This window comes from Myotis myotis, unplaced genomic scaffold (assembly GCF_014108235.1).
Source record: "Myotis myotis isolate mMyoMyo1 unplaced genomic scaffold, mMyoMyo1.p scaffold_m19_p_3, whole genome shotgun sequence".
Taxonomy (NCBI): Eukaryota; Metazoa; Chordata; class Mammalia; order Chiroptera; family Vespertilionidae; genus Myotis; species Myotis myotis.
In genome coordinates, this window is record NW_023416335.1 from 146,723,803 (window position 1) to 146,739,815 (window position 16,013).

Sequence of the window (16,013 nt, forward strand, 5' to 3'; positions counted from 1 at the left end):
ACCCCAGGCCTGGGAGAAGCCTGCAACTGAGTACATGCCCTTGACCAGAATCAAACCTGGGACCCTTCGATCCACAGACCAACGTTCTATCCACTGAGCCAAACTGGCTAGGGCGGCAGCTTACTTATTAGGGATAAATCTTGTCCCTAAACTTCTACAACAAGAAAACATCAATAAAACTACAACCAAATAATTTTACATTTTCACGATTAACATATTACTTCAAAGTCATTTATAGATTACTTTTTTAAATAGAGCTCAAAATTATCTCTTAGATTTGCCTATACCAGGGGTGGGCAATCTTTTTGTGAGTGCGTGCCAAAACCAGCAAAATCTCTGACTCAAAATTCTTCTGTGTGCCAACCCTAATTTTTTGAGAACATGTTACGCCTACTTGATATCTCTTAACGTGTACGTATGTGAAGAACCTTGAAGAAATAATAAAATTCATTCGAGCGATAAAAACACAGATGATGATGAAAAATACATTCATTTTTTAATGTATACATGTACACTGATAGTCCGACAGAAAACTTTATGACTCCGTTTGATATTATCAGTGGGACTTTTGCTGCTGCATCACTGATGACAGAGATTTTACATCAGGTTTATATTTCGTGACCTTCAGAGATATGCACGAGCTACTACTTTCATCTGTCAGGGTACTCCTATTATGAGACTTAACAAAATTCATCACTGAGAACAAAGATTCACAAGCATATGTGGATGAAACCAAAACACTGGTCGGATCTAGGAAGGCAGGGAGAGTTAAGGCAGAGGTATAGAAATTGCTCTTCCCCTCTCTCGTCAATCCATGTCTATAGTCTTTAAGATAACTTGTTATGTAAAATTATTTATTTATCTAAGATGCACCTACACTGAATTTATCTGAAAAATAAAAAAGTCGATATTAAGAAAAAAAATGTAAATGGAAGATTTTAAGAGAGGGTTTCGCATGCCAGCAAAAGTTACTGGCATGCCATGTTTGGCACGCGTGCCAGGGGTTGCCCACCCCTGGCCTATACACTGACAGCTATGTCATGCAAAATGCTTTGAAATTCAGCATGTTGTATCACACATTTCTCTTAGACGCAATGCTTCTAAGCAATTTGACTGTCAAAGTGAGCAAGTACATTCACAAGACTTAGCTGCCACCAGATGTCCTCCTTTTCATGCTACAGATTCAAAGACTGTCATTTGGACTGTAATTATTATAGCAGATGAAATGTCTAAAGATTCTATCTGGGCAAGTCAACTGCCTAAAAGTCATTTTCCAACCTGTATCACTTCATCCAAGCTAGGTCACTCCTTCAAGTTGAAGGTGAGTAACTCTAGGGCTGAGACTACAATTATTTGGAATTCTGATCAAAACTCTTTCCCTAAGTTCTTTTCATTTTTAACCTTAAAAGGTACCTAATATTAACTAGTATTTTTTTTAAAATATATTTTATTGATTTTTTACAGAGAGAAAGGGAGAGGGATAGAGAGTTAGAAACATCGATGAGAGAGAAACATCGATCAGCTGCCTCCTGCACCCCCCCACTGGGGATGTGCCTGCAACCAAGATACATGCCCTTGACCGGAATCGAACCTGGGACCTTTCGGTCCACAGGCTGACGCTCCATCCACTGAGCCAAACCGGCTATGGCACTAGTATTTTCTTTGAATAACACTTGAATCACCTGCCATATACAATTCCAACACCAACATCTTTGGTTTAATTATTTGGTATTTCTTTGATAGTTATTTCAGCTAAAAGAGGAATATGTAAGTGAAAAGCACAAGTGTGAAACATCACAGGCTACTAAAATAATGGTTTAACTATTACAACATTTGTTTCTCCAAATGCTTTCTTTCTGTACCCTAAACACTCAGAAATTTGTTTAAGAATACAAGAATAAAAGAGGTCATCTTTTTCTTCTTTCATCTATAAATAAAGGTAAAGCTAACAAAGTAAGGCTTTAAATTCCTGTTGATGATGCTAAAACTGTTAAGATTGACTTTGCTAGCATTTTTACTTTTTAATTAAAATGCTACAAATTAATGTTTATTTAGTCAAAAATAAGTGTGTCTGTTGTTTAGTAAGGAAAAATATCAAGAACATACTCTACCCCAGCCCAAGAAAATACCTGGATTGGAGGCAATAAATGCCATTTTCCTAATGAAGAGTGTGACAAAAGTAGGTTTACAATTATTCGTATGGAAAATAATACAATAAGTAATAGATAATAATACAATAATAAGCCATGTTTCGCATATTCACAACTGTAAACCTACTTTTCCCCCACACTGTATATGGCCTCAGTGATGCTTGAGTAATAAAAAGAAAACCAAACCATCATTCAAGTGCCTAAGGCAAAATTACTCTGAAAAACAAATTACTTATTTGAAACAATTATCTCTCTTTAAATTATTAAAAAATATGTTAAGATTATACCAAAGAATAAGAAAGGACTTTTAGGTTAACAAATTATACTTCCAAAAGTATAGTCAATATTTTTTACAAAAAATTTTGGTTGGTCTGAAGACTAAAAATTTCAAATGATATTAAAGAACTTAAGATTATAATAAAAACAACTTTCTACTTGTGGGGAGGCCTTTAGCTGGCAGCAAACGCAGCATAAAAATGTTAAGCCTGTTTGCAAGAACCAGTTATGCAATACCCTCAAGCAAATTATTCTGTTACCAAATTTTTAAAAATTGGGTTGCTCCAGGAGTAGTACGTATTAAAGAATGAAATACGAGCAAAAATCTGGTAAAAGTTGTGAAGCACATGATTTCTGGATTTAAAAAAATACTTGAGAACCCTGGCCTGTGTAGTTCAGTTGGTTGAGCATCATCCTGTGCACCGAAGTGTTGCTGGTTCAATTCTTGGTCATGGCACGTGCCCAAATTTCGGGTTCAGTCCCAGGTCAAGTGCATACAGAAGGCAACTGACCGACTGGTATTTCTCTCTCTCACATCCATGTCACTCTAACCCCTCCCTTCTTTCTCTCTCTAAAATCAATAAAAACATTTTTAAAAAATAAAATAAAATAAATTTTGAGACTCCATATCTTTTTTTGTTTGTTTTTGCTTTAATCCTTACTGGAGGATATTTTCCCATTGATTTTAGAGAGGGTGTAAGAGAGAGGGAAAGACAGAGAGAAACATCGATGTGAGAGAAACATTGATTGGTTGCTTCCTGCATGAGCCCTGACCAGGGCCTGAGCCAGAGAGAGCCTGCAGCTGAAATACATGCCCTTGACCAGAACTGAACCCAGGACCCTTCAGCCCGCAGGCCAACACTCTATCCACTGACCCAAACCGGCTAGGGCGAGACTCCATATCTTTTAATTTGTTACAATTAAAAAACCAATATAGATACATTATTATTAACTAACGTCCACACTTATTCACATTTCCTTAGTTTTTACACAATGTCTGTTTTTTTGTCATTCCAGGATCCTATCTAGGATATCACACTACATTTAATCACCATATCTCCTTAGATTCCACTTGGCTATACAGAATATCTGATTTTTTTGATGCCACTGGCAGTTTGGGAAACTACTGGTTTTGAGACCCTTTATTGGAATTTGTCTAATGTTTTCTTCATGAGTAGGTTATGAGTTTTGGAGAGGAAGGCCACAGAGATAAAGTGCCATTTTCATTACATCATATCCCCTGAAGCCTTGATAATGTCTGAGGACCCCATTACACTTCTAAAAATTATTTAAGAACTTTATAAAGAGCTTTTGTTTACCTGGGTTCTATCTATTCATATTTACCAAATTAGAAGTTAAATCTGCAAAATGTTTTAAATATTTATTAGTTTATTTTAAACAATAAGCCTTTCACACATACATAATATATTGATTTTTAGAAAATAACTGTTTAAAAAAACCTATTTTCCAAAAAACTCAGTGAAAAGTGACAGCATTTTATATTTTTGCTAATATCTTCAATGTCTTGCTTTATGAAAGGGGGTTCTTACGACATTCTGTGATATACTGTTTCAGTTAAAGTATATAAGCATATGAAGATATATAGTTGCAAAAGAGAATATTGAAATAACCTATTTCAAATAACTTGATATTCTTGATACTATACCTAAACTCAACAAATGGTAGTTTCTTGAAAGTTAGTTAAATTTGGATTCTAAAACCGTATCAATAAACTTTCATACTCTACTACAGCAGTTCTCAACCTGTGGGTCGCGACCCCTTTGGGGGTCGAACGACCCTTTCACTGGGGTCGCCTAAATACATCCTGCATATCAGATATTTACATTACGATTCATAGCAGTAGCAAAATTACAGTTATGAAGTAACAACGAAAATAATTTTATGGTTGGGAGTCACCACAACTTGAGGAACTGTATTAAAGGGTCGCGGCATTAGGAAGGTTGAGAACCACTGCTCTACTACATTAAAATCTACTGGTTTATCTTGTACTTTGCAACTTTACCCATGTGATTGTATATCATCATACATTGGTTATTTGGTAAATACTGGTTCATTGAATTATGCAGATATTCCAAACTAACAATTCAGAATACAATTATCAAGGGCATATAGAGGATAAATGGTGATGGAACAAATAAAATAAAAAATAAATTTAAAAAAAGGTATACCTGAGAAATGCCAAATAACCAACTGAACTCAAAGATGGAATTATTTTAATCTTTTAATTTCCCTCCACAATGCTGTGCCTATATCTCATTTCAAATTAATCAAACACCAACCATGTCAAAGCAAGGAGACTATCTGATTAAGAAAAAAATAATGTGATGCTAATATAATACAGAGCCTCCAATGTTCCATCTACTTCACATCCTAAATGTATTATACTTTTATGGCCTCATTAAAGATCAGCATGTTATTGTAGGGATTTGTTAACAAGAATTTAAAAAAACAAAAAAGCTCATGGTTTAGTAAGTGCCTAAGGATATCAATGTCTATGCCTATATCTCATTTTAAATTAGCAATGGTAAAATCTTAATAGTGCTTCAAGTAAGTGGGGTATTGCTTTGACCCATCCCATTGCTCCTTGAATCATATTTTTTACCAAAAGTCAGAACCTCTCTTTGGATGCTTCAGGGGAGATAAGATCTCCTTTGGATAGAATAAGAACTTTTTCTTTTTAAATAGACAACATATTCCTAGGACTTTCAAATAATTCTGAAATTCAAAGGAAATAAGCGCAATAGAAGGAATAAATGCATTATTCACTTGTGAAATTATTAACTATATACAGTATATATGACAAAGGGATGAGTTGGTAAAAACATTTATCCCAAGATAATTTTTTAATAATATGAAAGTGTCAATCAAGCAAAATAAATTCATGCCCATTTCTTTTCTTTTTTTAAAATTTATTTCAGAGAGGAAGGGAGATAGAAACATCAATGATGAGAGAGAATCATTGATGGGCTGGCTCCTGCTCACCCTGCACTGGGTTTTAAGCCTGCAACCTGGGCATGTGCCCTGACTGGGAATCGAACCGTGACCTCCTGGTTCATAGGTGGACGTTCATCCACTGAGCCACACTCGCCGGGGTTCATTCCCATTTTATCCACCACCAAAACACCCTCCCTTTCTCCAAAAATACACACATAAATACAAAGTAGATATTTTCAATCTAAACTGTAAACCTCAGGCTCACATGAAAACAAAATGATTTTAACCACACAAATTCCAGCACTCAGACTTGTAATTTCGACACGCTGCCCACACAGCACTTTGGGAGCATGTGATTAGGAGGAATGATGCACAATCACACCACATTCCTTCCCTCAGCTCACACATCAAGGACTTGCCCTCTGCAGCTGCATTCTTCTCCAAACAGTCATGGTCACCTTAGCAACCCTATGCTCCTAATATGGACAGCTGGTCCATTTAAAGTCAGCCCTTCTTGGCAGGGAAAATGCTTGTTCTTCAAACTGGGGGAGAAAGAAGAGGTTTTTTTTTTCAATACACATTACAGGGGTTGATTCAACTTGATCAGCACTTTTGTTATGTGGCAACAAGTTGTGTCAAGCTTCAACCCATTCTGAGTTTGTTTGTTGTTTTGGTGTTTTGTGGGGGGAGGGGGGGGTTAATCTAAAGCAAGTGGCTAAAAATAAAGGCAGCTCATATGGAATTATAAGGAAGAGTAGAACATGAAAAATAATTATATTATTTTATAAAATGATAAAGCCAATCACAATTTTGAAACTTCAAATTTACTTAAATTGAACTGTAACATCTGAAGCCTTAATATGCAATAAGAAATCAGAGTCAGAAGACCTATTTTAACATAGTTTTTGTTATTCTTGAACAAAAACATTGCTAAAATTCCAAGTCCTATAATTCCAATCTATTCAATACACTGTGAGTCAATGGATTTATCCTACCACCTACATGTAAATCTCACAGTCTTTCCAAAGGCTCAAATCTAAACTAGGTTTCAAAACCAAATGGCTATTACATCTGAGAATACTTTAGACCAGCCGTGGGCAAACTACGGCCCACGGGCTGTATATGGCCCGTTTGAAATGAATAAAACTAAAAAAAAAAAAAAAAAGACCGTACCCTTTTATGTAATGATGTTTACTTTGAATTTATATTAGTTCACACAAACACTCCATCCATGCTTTTGTTCCGGCCCTCCGGTCCAGTTTAAGAACCCATTGTGGCCCTCGAGTCAAAAAGTTTGCCCACCCCTGCTCTAGACCTAGAATGACCTAGGATAGCACTGGATTACTCAAAACCAATCTTAATCTTATGCTTATACCATGAAAGCTGAGCCTGCACCAAATTAATTCTCTTGGGATAAAAGATACAGTTTATAATATGTATTCCTGGTTTTTATACTACAGATAAATAATTTGGAGATTACCAAATTATTTTGGGGATTAGCAAAGGATTACCATATTCTGCAATATGTGAGATCAAACTACTTATTCCATGCCCACAAAGGGATTCTTATCTGCCATCCATCAAAATTAGACATCTAATCTTTACAGAAAGTACACAGGCATGTTCAAAACTAAAAGATATCTAAATTTATGGCCTTCATTGTAAATGGGAAATATTTATGAAATACATTTCTATATAACAGTGGTAGACAAAATCTATATTAATTTAATAAATGCTTAATGATAGACATATAAAGTCAGTCAATATATTAGAAAGTTGTACATTAAGAATAATTGAGCCCTGGTTCATAGGTTTCTGATTCAATTTCCTTTGTTTTTAGTTGTCAGGATAAAAATTTCATGTCATTGTACCATGCATTGCATTAATGTGGAAGACTTAAATTTCATTTGCCAAAAGAACAGAGACAAAGATGTAACAGATCAGGTTCACTAAGATTAGATCCTTTGAAGTTTCTGTTTTTGCTTTAAGCATTGTGGTCCAGGAAAAGAAAGATCTGGATTTCTCCTGCAATCTTTGAGCAGTGCCCTGGAAGATCAGATAGTGCTACATGCAGGTTCAGGATCCCCTTCCTTAACACCCAGAAGTAGAAGGAAAAAAACAGGAAAAAAGAGTTTCACAAGAAACCTGAAAATGAAAACTACTGGTGATTTGCCCTCCTTCCTCCTCATTAGTTCCTTTACTTTAACCCTTTGTTCTCAGTTATCAGACTAAAGACTGCCCTGATTAACTAAACCAGTGGCAGTCTCAAAACTAGGTGGAAAAGATATGATTGAGAGACTGCAAGTGCCCCTCAGGACATAGTATACTGGAAAAAGTGAATAAATAAGAAAGTTATTGATCTGAATAATTAGCTAAATAAGTATTTGAAGTTAACTGGTTGAATTAATCTACAGTGATCACCACTACCTATACTAAAAAGTTCCTGAAAATTTCTAACCAAAGTAACTTAAGGTTGCCAAGAAATTGATTTTAAGTTCCTGGCACAGTTGGTAAGCACACCAATAAGGAGATTTTACTATTGACTCACTTGAACATTTCAACCTTCAAAAGTCAGGAGTATAATAATGTAAATCAATGATGATTTAAAATCCATTGTAAAGGTGATCATTCAGTATTTTTTTTTAAAATACTAGATATTACTCAGTCTTTTATTATCTACCTGGTAAAAAAACATTATACTTTTTTTTGTAATCCTCACCTGAGGATATTTATTTTTTTCATTGTGATTTAGAGAGGGAGAAGGGAAGAGGGGAAGAGGGGAAGAGGGGGAGAGGGGAAGAGGAGAAGAAGGGGAGAGGGGAAGAGGGGAGAGGACCCTTCAGTCCACAGGCCGACACTCTATTCACTGAGCTAAACCAGTTAGGGCGAGCCTGTGTCTTATTAGCCAATACTGAGGTAGTAAAAGTTTGCTAATAAATCTGTGAGAATCTTGTAATAATCAAGAAAAGATGTTAAATAAAGATTAGAAAAGAATTTTAAAATCAAGAACAATTGCCCAGCTGGTGTGGCTCAGCGGTTAAGCATTGACCTATGAACCAGGAGATCATGGTTTGATTCCTAGTCAGGGCACATGCTCAGGTTGCAGGCTATATCCCCAGTAGGGGGTCCGTAGGAGCAGCCAATCCAGGATTCTCTCTCATCATTAATGTTTCTATTTCTCTCTCCCTCTTCCTTCCTCTCTCTGAAATCAATAAAAACACTTTTCTTAAAAATGTCAAGAACAATTAAGCCTGTATTCACTATATTTGGTTTATTACTACATTAATTTCTTACCTTGTGGAATTCTCTTCTGAGGAAAATAGATACACTTTGTTCCTAAAAAAATTTCAGGTAGAAAAGTTGAAATATTAGTTTCAAAACAGAAAAGTCTCTTGAAAGTGAAAAGTTACAAAATGCTAACATAGTACATACAGACTACTATGACGCTTGGTATTACCAAAGCTTAAGTAAGAGACAGTAAGTCTCTAACAATAAAAGTACTTTATTATTTTTATGAAAATGTCTACATATATAGAAGCCTAAGCGACTGTTACGACCAAACGACCAGTCGACTGGTCGCTATGGCAATGCACTGACCACCGGGGAGGGGGGGGGGGCAGACGCTCAACACAGGAGCTGCCCCCTGGTGGTCAGTGCGCTCCCACAGCCAACCTCCTGGGGCCAGCCAACCTCCCGCGGCCCCCCCTTACCCTCCTGGCCGGCCCCTATCACCCCATCACCCGCCAGGCTGAGGGACCCCACCTATGCACAAATTTGTGCACCAGGCCTCTAGTCTATTATAAAATGTATTTCTTATCATTAAAAAAAATACTTATTCTACTGCCTATCAAATCATTTTTTCTAGGTACATAATATGGCACATTTTCCTATTCTACAATATTATTACTCAACTGGGTTTACTTTAGTCAAAATTTGATATTCTGAAGGGTGCTTTTGGGGTTTAATCTACATGTCGTAAAATTCATCCTTTTAATGTAAAAAATACAGTGGTTTTTACTATATTCATAAAGTTCTGTAACCTTTACCACTAGTTCCAAAACATTTTCGTCATCCCCAATAAAAAACCCTGTACTGAAGCAAGCATTTTTCCCCCCAGGGAGAAACATCTGAAACAATTTAATTTTAAAAAATACACAAGAAGCATATTCTACAACACTATGATCAAAATCGTTTTCTTTTAAATGTGTAGAACAAAGACTGGTAGAGAAAAACAAATATTCTAAAATTATAAGAGTAGTTATGTTGGATAATGATATTATAGAGACTCTTTTTCATATATTTCTTCTAAGGCTATGATTGTATAATAGTACCTTTATTGTTCTTAAAAGGTACAGCACAGCCCCAGCCAGTCTGGCTCAGTGGATAGAGCGTCAGCCTGCGGACCAAAGGGTCCCGGGTCTGATTCCGGTAAAGAGCATCTACCTTGGTTGCAGGTTCCTTTACAGCCCTGGCCCTAGTGCAGGAGGCAAACACATCGGTTTCTCTCACGTGGATGTTTCTCTCTGTCCTTTCCTTTCTCTTCCACTCTCTCGGAAGATCAATGGAAAGAATATCCTCAGGTGAGGATTAAAAAAAACAACAAAAACAAACGAACAAAAAAACGTAAAACACCGACATCATTTTCTAGAGCTATATGCTAAAATTTGTACTATAATCCACAGTAAAAAACAATAAGACAAATACAAATTGAAACTTTTAAAATATCTCACTGTATTTTTTTTTTTTAGTAAATGTTTTTCAAAGTAGATAAAATAAGTATAAAGTTAAAGAAAAAAGTTGGCCACACTTACTAATCTGGTTGAAAAGCCACAGCTGCATTTTACTTTATGACAAATTGGCTGTTTCATCACTTTGCATCTGGGCATCTACTTCTCCATGGTCATTTCTGAAATAAAGATACAATAATTAAGAATATATTATAACAAACATGAAATCTTGAAGGGCAATTATCGAAACTTCAGTGACTACAGGGAACCATCAAAACAGTTCTTGAGCAACCTCTTAATAAAAACAATAACAGGACTGAGGGTTAGGTGGGATGGATGAAATACAGGCTATTGTCCCACAGACCCAGAATTCCATAGTTATGTTACAATTACTGCATACAGAAATCCACGACCTCTTTTAAATCCTAAATCCCTTTCACCTACCAGGGTCTTGCAATTCCTAAGAATGCCATTTATAGGCTGAAAAAAGAGAAAAGGAAGATGCAGAAGAGAAGTCCTAAAACTGCACAGTTGAAAACAATAAATTGCTTGTTTGTTATGCTTGTTTGTCTATTTCCTCCTCACATTTATAAAGTAAGCTCCAGAGATTTTTGTTAGTTTAATTTACTGATATTTTTCAAGCACCTAAGAAAATGATTGCCTGAGTTAAGTGCTCAGTAATACTTATTGAAAAAATGAATAAATTGATGAATGATTTAACCTTACAGTATTTCAAAACAGCCAAGTGTCAAAATGGCATCTCTTCTACACATACACCACTGATGCTAATGCCAACTACATCATCTTTGTTGCTTTGTTGTCCAATAAACAAAGTCCCTAATTAAAAGACAAGACATGATCCCAACCTTCAAGGAACAGAAGAAAGGCATGTGTCACTTTGTAATTGTATTAGTGCAACTTTTGGGAAAGACTACTGAAAGGGGAATTGCTGGACATGTGATTGTGCTAAAATTGTCAAATGGTGTGGGTGAAGGTCTTTTTCTTTTTAAAATATGTATGTTCCTAAAATGTGCTGGTTGTTAAGACAGTTAAGAATTTAAGAGAAAATCTTTCATACAGAGTGAAAGGTTGACAGGTCTCAAAAATAACCCTCAAGGAAACTTGGGAGCTCCTTTCTATCCTATAGCTCATCAGTATTCCACAAAATGCTACACTTCTTGTAAAAATTGGGGGAATGCAAATATTGATACAAATTTGCTTTTTTTTCTTTCAAAAAGAAGCAATGGAAAGATAAATTGAAACCATTTTTAAACAGTTATCTATTAGAGAAAAGAGAAAAGAGGGTAGAAGGGATAGAAATGGAAGATGTCTAAGAATAAACCTTGTTTTATAATTTTTACTTTGAAGATGTATTTTAAAATCAAATGAACATCAAACTACCATTGATTGAAACATTAAACACATAGGGCATCTTTGGATGTTGCAAGGGCACTAACTTATTATCAGACATTTGATAAAGGGGAATAATCAAGTATTTATCCTGGCTTTCTTGTATGAAAAATACCCCAGGGTAATCAAGAAGTCAATAATCCTTTTTTATAGGATTCCAAATCCTATCTAATAAAAGAGAAACATGATAATTAGTGTACGAACGCTACCCTTCCCATTGGCTAATCAGGGTGATATGCAAATTAACTGCCAGCCAAGATGGCAGCCGGCAGCCAGGCAACTTAAATTGAACATGAGGCTTGCTTGCTTCAGTGACAGAGGACTGCAACGTTCCCCGCCTGCCTTGCCGGCCTCTGAGCTTGCAGTTTAAGAAGCATTGTAACAAATATAGAAGCTAAAGAAAACCCCAGAAACCAGCTTTCAGTGAGCCGGGATCTCAGAGCTGGAGTTATACATTGTTTCGATTATAGAACCCAAACAAACCAGATACCTGTTTTCAGCAGCAGAGGCCTCAGAGCTGGAGCCAGAGCTAAAGCTGGCCCAGAATAAAAAAAGAAAAAGAAAAAAAGGAGCAGTTGGGAGCATCAGTCCCAGCCTGAAAACAGCCCTCAGCCCCTCACCCAGACGGGCCAGGCACCCCAGTGGGGACCCCCACCCTGAAGGGTGTGTGACAAGCTGCAAACAGCCATCATCCCCTCATCCAGGCTGGCCAGGCACCCCAGTGGGGACCCCCACCCTGATCCAGGACACCCTTCAGGGCAAACCAGCCAGCCCCCACCCATGCACCAGGCCTCTATTCTATATAGTAAAAGGGTAATATGCCTCCCAGCACCGGGATCAGCGGAGCCGCGAGGCCTCCCGGCACCGGGATCAGCATGACAGGGGGCAGTGCCCAAACCCCCTGATCGCCCTGCGGCTCTGTGTGTGACAGGGGGCAGGGCCACAACCTCCCTATCTGCCCTGCTCTGTTCATGACAGGGGAAGGCGCCCCAACCCCCTGATCAGCCCTGCTCTGTGCCTGATAGGGGGGAGCTCCCCAACCCCCTGATTGACCCTGCTCTGTGCGTGACAGGGGGGAGCTCCCCAACCCCCTGATTGACCCTGCTCTGTGCGTGACAGGGGGCAGCGCCCCAACCCCCTGATTGGCCCTGCTCTCTGCGTGATGGGGTGGCGCCGCAACCTCCCCATCGACCCTGCCTTGAGTGTGACAGGGGGCGGTGCCCCAACCCCCCAATCGGCCCTACCCTGAGTGTGACTGAGGGTGGCATCGCAACCTCCCAATCCGCCCTGCTCTGTGCATGACAGGGGGCAGCGCCCCAACTCCCCAATCGGCCCTGCTCTGAGCCCGACCAGGGGCTGCACCTGGGGATTAGGCCTGCCCTCTGCCACCCAGGAGCAGGCCTAAGCCAGCAGGTCGTTATCTCCCGAGGGGTTCCAGACTGCGAGAGGGCACAGGGTGGGCTGAGGGACCCCCCCCTCCCCCCATGTGCACAAATTTTTGTGCACCGGGCCTCTAGTTTAAATACAAAAGGAATGGGAGGATTGGAAAATCAGCATTTTGCCCAGCCAGCATGGCTCAGTGATTGAGCGTCAACCTATGAACCAGGAGGTCATGGTTTGATTCCTGGTCAGGGCATATGCCCAAGTTGCAGGCTTGATCCTCAGTGTGAGGCGTGATTCTCTCTCATCATTGATGTTTCTATCTCTCTCTCCCTCTCCCTTCCTCTCTGAAATCAATAAAAAAAAATTTTAAATAAAAAGAAAATCAGCATTTTGTAACCCCTAATGAAATAATAGATATTTAAAAATGATCAATGAATGTTAAAACCATTAGGTAATAATAGGCTGATGGGAAACGTTATAATGGATAAATCAAGTTGACAAAACTTGAACCCAGTGGTTAATCCTAACACCATTAAAAATGGTTCAACCAGATATTATGTGCAGAAGTACTCATCACTATCCATTAAGTGTTCATTCTGGGAGCTCGTTCCAAATGATATCCACCATATTACCACCCTATCACCATGGACCAAGCCACCTTATTTCTCACCTGCATTACTATAATGGTTTCCTATCTGATCTCCCACTCCCTTGTTCACCTCAACAAAGCAGTCAGATTAGTCCTTTTCAAAAGAAAGTCAGATCATGTCATTCCTCTGCTCAAAACCCTCTAATTGAATCCTCCTCACTAGTATAAAAGCCAAAGTCCTTAAAAAGGCATAGGACCATGGTGTGAAATTTCCCTTCCCCATCTCTCTAACCTCACTTCCTACCACTCTCCATGTTGTTCAGTCCATTCTAGCCACATTGGTCTCTTTCCTGTCCTTAAAGGCATCAAGCATGTTCTCAGGGCCTTGGGATTTGTCTTTCCCTCGGACTATGACACCAGATACCTCTTGGGCTTATTCCTCCTCCACCTCCCTTAGAACTGTTTTTACAAGTTATCTCAAAGAGATATACCCTTGTTCCCTAGGCAAGCCCAAAACCTCTGCATCAGATTTTCCTATCTGGGAGAGAATATGCTAGGAAAAATCAGCCATAAATTTTGGAGACGACAATCATTTGAAACACAAAGTCACCGATTTTTGTGTCTAAACATCTATAGAGCTACTGTCTAAACGATTCTTAGGGTCCCAACTTCAAAGAATTAATGAAGATACAGCTACTACAGTGTAGATTTTTGTTTTGTTTTTGTTTTGTTTTGTTTTTAAATCATCTATATCATAACACTAGAAAGGAGGGGGTTAAAGATTTAAATCAAATGGCTTCCATTATAAAAAAAAAAATAGCAAAATAAATAGCATTCCCTTTCCTCCTACTCCTTTAAGGATTTCTGTAGGGATTACATGATAAAGTTCCAATTAATCTCAGGAAAAGTTTAACTACTTTCAAATGTATGTGCTACCTCAGGCACCATGACCACCAGAAAGAATCAAAAGAACTCACTAACTAACATGACTAGACTAGCTATGACATAGTTGGGATGTTTGAACTTAATTATTTTTCTTTAAATAAACAAACTCCCTCTGGAGTAAGGCCTACTCTGTTTTAAACATCTTATGGCTGCCAAGCTCAGGGTCTTAAGAGAGATAGCCAGGGGACAGAGAAAACAGCAAGTATGACTCAGTGATCACATTTAATAGTCTCTGAGACCAAAACAAAGATACCAGTTCTGGCAAGAGTTCTCTAGAATTGCCCCAAAACTGACTTATCCACATACCTTTCATCTGAACAATTTCTTTTTACTTAGTTTAAGTTTCACAAAGCACTTGTTATGTGCCTATGGACCTTAGGTACAAAAATAAACCAAGAGGACAATGAAAACAATCAGCAGGGGTTCTAAGAGTTGGAGGATGAAATTTAATGTTAAAATCTGTTTTGTTTGGGGAGGAGGGAAGAACTCTTGAGTTTTTTTTGCAGAAATGCCCCCACTCATTTGGAAATCAGACTTTAACAAGTCCAGTCACTTGAAAGAAGGTTAGTAATTTTAAAGTATCCTTTATTGAGAAACTCTGTGTGCCAAGTGTTTACATTAGTTGACAATTCTCAGAATTTCCCTATGGGAAAGGTATTAACAAAGCATGTGGAGTGGTTAAATATTTTGTCCAAACCAGAAAGAGACAGTGCCGGGATACAAAACGTCAGTCTTTCTTTTTCACTATTATAGTCTGCAGTAAACTGGAATAAAGATATTAGTCACAAATATCACATTTGCCCCACAGGAGTGACATAAATCCAGGCTGCTCATTTAAGAAATTTTGTTCCATTGTTCCAAAGTTGCTTTAGATAAAAAGGCCAAAGGGAAAGGTTTACTGTTACACATTAATAAGTAAACTGTGGCATTGTAGGAAATAGGCCTCTGTGACCCATCTTCAGCATACTCAACTTTTTTGTTAATACATATTTTATTGATTTTTACAGAGAAGAAGGGAGAGGGATAGAGAGTTAAAAATATCGATGAGAGAGAAACATCGATCAGCTACCTCCTGAATGCCCCCTACTGGGGATGGAGCCCACAACCAAGGTACATGCCCTTGACGGGAATCGAACCCGGGACCCTTCAGTCCTTGGGCTGAACCAAACTGGTTAGGGCACATAATCAATTTTTAATGGAGGAAACTAACAGCATGTTGCCAGTTGGTTACTGAATTTTCCCAGGGCAAACAGGATGTAGGGAAGAAGGGAAAGGGTATAAGAACAAAGAACTGTATACTAGGTTGTACCAGTTAATAATGCGGATTTTTTTCAATAGGTAGTTACACATATGTTGATATATATGCGATTTGATATGCATACTATTTTGTTGTATTTACAGCATTTAAAACTTCATATGTCAAATTTGCTGAAGGTGTTAACATCATAGATATTTTTACGCTTAAAAATGTAGAATTTCAAGCCAAAAAAAGAGCATTTGCAGGAAGTTTTAATTAAGTTGTCATATATTTCGGGAAGCTTATGGTGAACATGTTCCATCTCAAGATACTTGTGAATG

General features: G+C 38.0%; 1 protein-coding gene across 9 annotated transcripts in view; it reads right to left on the reverse strand.

Moving 5' to 3' along the window:
- Window positions 1-16,013, reverse strand: part of FRS2 (fibroblast growth factor receptor substrate 2) — a 117,869-nt gene that overhangs the window by 46,890 nt on the left and 54,966 nt on the right. For all 9 annotated transcript variants that reach the window (XM_036298073.1, XM_036298071.1, XM_036298072.1 and 6 more), the window contains 2 exons: window positions 10,193-10,287; window positions 8,676-8,717 (listed from right to left, as the gene is read on the reverse strand). The gene's annotated coding sequence lies outside the window, so the exon portion shown is untranslated. The remainder of the gene's footprint in view (window positions 1-8,675; window positions 8,718-10,192; window positions 10,288-16,013) is intronic.